The sequence below is a fragment of the Mixophyes fleayi genome, chromosome 6 (genome assembly GCF_038048845.1).
Source record: "Mixophyes fleayi isolate aMixFle1 chromosome 6, aMixFle1.hap1, whole genome shotgun sequence".
NCBI classification, from domain to species: Eukaryota; Metazoa; Chordata; class Amphibia; order Anura; family Limnodynastidae; genus Mixophyes; species Mixophyes fleayi.
The window spans coordinates 135,590,010-135,595,219 of NC_134407.1; positions in this window are offsets into that span (position 1 = coordinate 135,590,010).

Consider the following 5,210-nt stretch of genomic DNA (forward strand, 5'->3'; position numbering starts at 1 on the left):
GGATTGGCTGTATTTCTCCATGTATAGATTTATAATATTCGGCGGTAAGGCCATCAGGACCAGGGGCTTTGTGTAATTTCAGGCCTTTAATTGCTGAATCTACCTCTTGAGATGTAATATCTCCTGCCAGGATCTCCCTCTGATCAGGTGTTAATGAGGGAAGTTTTGCTTCTCCCAGTAATCTAGACATCAATTGTTGATCCAGCGGGATACCTGAATACAGAGTAGAGTAATATTTATGAAACATCATCAGAATCTCTTCTGAACTAGTGAGTAAACCCTTAGGCGAGTTTGTCTTAATTGCCACTATATGTCCTTTACGTTTATGGGTTTTAGTCATATTTGCCAATAATTTACCAGCCTTGTTACCCCATCTGAAGTATTTGTTTTTTGTATAATCAATTTTTTGTTTAGCTTGGCAAGTTAGGAAGCTTTCCAATAGTTGTCGTGTTTCTCTATGTGTCGCTAGGGATGCATCTGTTTGAAGAAGAATATGGCGATCGTAAGAGTCCGCCGAAGCTTTATGTAAAGCTTCATAGGTTTCTTTTGACTTTTTACGGTGATTCGAGACATATGCGATTATTCTTCCTCGCATGACAGCTTTTGAGGCCTCCCAAAAGAGAATAGGATTTTCCCAGTGGTCTATATTGTCATCTAAGTATTCTGCCCATGCATTAGTCAAAAATTGTTGGAAATGCTCAGAGCAGTGCAGATAGGATGGAATCTCCAAGTACGAGTTCTTTGACCCAAACAGGCTAGTTGAATAGCAATTGAGACTATCGCGTGATCCGAGATGACTATATCGCCAATGTCCACTCGTCTAACTAGAGGCATCAGTTGGTCTGCCACAAGTATATAGTCAATTCTGGAAAACGAGCCATGTACACTAGAATAATATGAGTATGAACGATCTGACGGATTAAGAAGGCGCCATGGATCAACTACACCACATTCCACCGCTAGTCCCGAAAAGTAATTGGAATCCGAAGTTCTAATCAAATTTGATTTCCCTGATCTATCTAGCTTTGGATTTGCAACCGAGTTAAAGTCCTCTGCTATGATAAGGTTAGGTGTGTCTTTTTACATTAACATTTGTTTAATGGATCGAAAGAAGTCCTGTTGAGCCGAATTTGGAGCATAGATGTTTAATATTGTGAATTTTGTATCATTAATTTGGATGTAAACTAACAAGTATCTACCATTTATTGTTTCTTGAATGGTGTATTGAAGGTGTCTTGTCAATATGATAGCAACACCTCTAGATTTTGAGGTATGGGGGGCTGATATACAATCACCTATCCAACCTGCTCGTAGGGTAAGGCCTTCTGAATCTTTCCAGTGCGTCTCTTGTAAAAATGCTATATCTGTGTGTAATCCTTTAAGATGTGCTATTACTTTCTTACGCTTAATTGGGTATTGAGGCCTCCCACATTCCATGATAACATATTTAGCGTTTGTGGAGGTAAAGGGGAAGGGGGCTTAGAACCTAAAGACTGCATGGCTTAACCCACCCCTTGTGAAGGATCAGAATGAAGGGTGCTGACCATACGTCCCCGCAAACAGTACGCAACACTTTGAATAACAATTGACCTTGTGCTTAAGAAATGTGAATCAAAAACAGTAAATTTGTACAATCTTAATACATTTTCAAACATTTTCCTAACCAAATCTAAACATAACTGACCTCTGGAGAAATTACCAGAGATCAAAATAAACTTTTTCATTCGAGTTAATGTAACGTTAAACCACTGAGAGAGTTCACCTCTTCCTTCTTACATTTTATAACATTGAGTAAACATCACATTAGCAAATTTATTTGACCACATTTATATTATGCACTTGTAATCAAATTTAAAACCTTTACCACAGGCTATTTCTTCAAGTTGGTGTGCGGGGTAGTGAACGGGCATGGCCCGCATTGCCAGGAGGCGAGGTGGTCATTGCGAAATGAAATTTGGCCATAGCCGGATCCTCAAAGAATACCGGTTGGCCATTCTCTATTACCCTTAACTTTGCCGGGTAAAGAAGCGCAAAACGTTTGTTATTATCTGCTAAGAATTTACAAATCAAAGTGAATTCCTTGCGCTTTTGTGTGAGCATGTCCGAATAGTCCTGAAAGATTAAGATTTTATCATTGTCTATGACCAGTTCTTTCTTACGTCTATAAGCTATTAGAATTTTTTCTTTTTCTGTGTAGTCTATGAATCTGGCTATTACAGGACAAGGACGACCACTCTGGCCCTCTCTCATTTGGCCCAAACAGTGTGCCCTTTCAATACGAGGGGAATCAATCTCGTCCTGAAGGCCAAGTTTTGTGACAACATCCTGACTCAAGAACGAGACTAACTCAGGGCCTTTGATTGTTTCTGGGATGCCAAGAAAACGCAAGTTGTTTCTCCTGCTCCGATTTTCAAAGTCGTCTAATTTATCTTGGAATTGAGACATTTGTTGAGCTTGTTTCTCAGAATTATTCTGTAGTTGTAAATTTGTGTCTTCAACATCACTTGTGCGCTGTTCCAGAGTTTTGATTCTGGCTGTATTTTCTGAAATCTTCAGAACAGCAGTATCAAGAGAGGACCGAAGTGATTCAAATTTTTTTATTAATAATTGGGAGTAAGATATTTAGAATTATCTGGGCCGTTTCGGACCCCGGTTCTCCAGTTGGAGCCTGTAAGGGTAGCTGGTCACCTTCCCCCATGCCCCCCGATGAGAGGGGCGAGGAAGAAGGGGAGGCCCCCCTATCCGCTATTGATTTACCTCGACCTGCTCTAAAGTAATTTTGGGCGAAGAATTACATTTTAACACTAGTTTCGAATCATCCCTCAGCTATCACCTCCAGAATTAAAGTTTATCCTTACTTCTCCGCTCAAGAGACTACATCTGCATTGCTTTGTTTTATTTAGTTAGTCACTTTATATAGTTAGGTTATCACGTATAAATCAAAGATGATTTTAGTGATCTTTTAGTTCTGCTGGTTATTTCACAAGTCACAAACTTAGCCGAGTGGCTTTTTGGTTTTCTTTGTGTAATGCAATACAAATTTGACCTGTGGGACTCACAAACACTGAATACCCTTCCCCAACAGGTGGCAACAGAGTCACAGTGTGTGTATAAGGCCACTTGTTATAGAATTCTACATGTGACGTTTAAAGGTATAGAGCATTTACCATCAGTAAAGGACAATAAGGTCACAAAAATGCAAAATGTTAGAACTCTAAGCGAAAAATTAAATTACACAATAAAGATTACGACCTTCTCTAAGTGTAATGTAATACAAAGTTAACCTATGAGACTCACGAACACTGAATACCCACCACCAACAGGTGGCGATAGAGTCACAGCGCTCGTATAGCGCCACTTGTTATAGAATTTTGCTTGAGATGTTCAAAGGTATAAAGTATTTACCATCAATAAAGGATAATAGGGTCACAAATATGCAAAGTGTTAGGATTTTAAGAGAAAAAATTAAATTACACCATAAAGATTACAACCTGCTCTATGTGTAATGCAATACAAAGTTAACCTATGAGACTCTCAACCATTGAATATCTTTCACCAACAGGTGTCGATAGTCACAGTGTTTGTATCAAGCCACTTGTTATAGAATTTTGCATGAGACATTCAAAAGTATAAAGCATTTACCAACAACAAAGGATAATAAGATCCCAATTATGCAAAATATCAGAAATTAAAAGAGAAAAGTAAAATTACACAGTAAAGATTATGACCTGCTACTTTTTCAGCTGCAGTGTGGATCACTTGGAAAAGCGTGTATAGTTTAGAATAGGAAGTTTGCTTTGTCCAAGTCAGAGGTGAAACTGGGGGAGAATCCAAAGACGTTTAGGGGACTATTATCTCTCTCAAGATGTTTGTGTGCCAGAACAGGTAACAGGCTCAAGGTAGAATGTTCTCTGCAGGCTTAGATTCTCCTCTTCCTCCTCTCGTCTCCTCTCTGATGCACCGCAATGGGCCGGGGACACCTCACCCTCGAAAAGGCGACACGATCACTCCAACTTCTCCTAAGGAATCTCTGTATAGTTGCCACTACACGGACGAGTTCCTCCACCGCGGTCGCCAGGTGTTCGCGTGAACCCTCTCCCGTGTGGCTCCTTCTACTGAGCTCGTTTCAGACGATCCGTTCGCCCCTGTAATTACTTCTTCTCTCCCGATTCGGCCGTAGATAAATGCAGCCTTAGGCTCCACTGCCTCAGCAGGAGCTCCAAGCCGGAATTGCAGGTGAGTGTCGGCGCCTCTGGTTTTGCGCCCTTTATCGGCCGTCACTAACTCTCTCTTAAGAGTTTTGTAAAGGAGGTTTGGGCTCTGATTCAGTGTACTTTTGAGGGAATTTGTGATATTAATCCACGTTTTAGTGAAGCACGAGTAGGTAGGACAGGGTGTTCTTCTTGTGTCCTTCAGAGCCGGACTCCAGGGAAAAGCAACAAATTGACCCCGTGCTGCTATATGGGTCTCTTCAAAACTCCTGGGTTTGATATGAGGCAAGTTCTGATGTTTTCTGGCATTTTCTTGTCCCCTGGTATCAACGGTTTATTGCAAGCTGCACGGAGCCGAGGTAAGTAGCGGCCATTCCAGATGTCCCGCCCACCGGAAGTCGCAAATTAGTTTTTTATGTTGCACATTAGTGAAAATACTGTCTGTTTTTTTCATGCAGCACACAAATGCTTAATAGCTTCTTTATACAGTGAAATTTAAAGTTGATCTAACACATGCCCTACCCCAAATATAAATCTGCCATCACATTTTAAATTTACATCCCCCTCCAATGCAACATGGTTTTGCCAAGGTGCAAAGTTACTCTTTTTTTTTTTGCTTTATTTTCCTTAACGAATCAGGCCCAACATATCTACTTGTTAACTTACAAGTTGCACATATCTTAACATATTTGCAACTCAAAATATGCATGTACAACCTAAAATTTGCAGATTTTTAGTCATAGTCTTGAGTGTATTTTTGTGGCCAACTAAATGTGCTGTAAATGTGCATTCTCCAAACTTTGAAGCAAATTTACAACTCTTGCTTAACAGTACAAACTTTTGTTTGTATATGTAGGCAGAGAGCTAGGCTCTTCCCTTTAACAGGTCCACAGTCAGCAAGGAGGACTTAATCTGTAAAGCTTTTCCAATCAGAAGGAGCAACATTTTGTAACCCTACATCTTAAAGAGCTATGCCATGCATGAATCTGTATACACAGG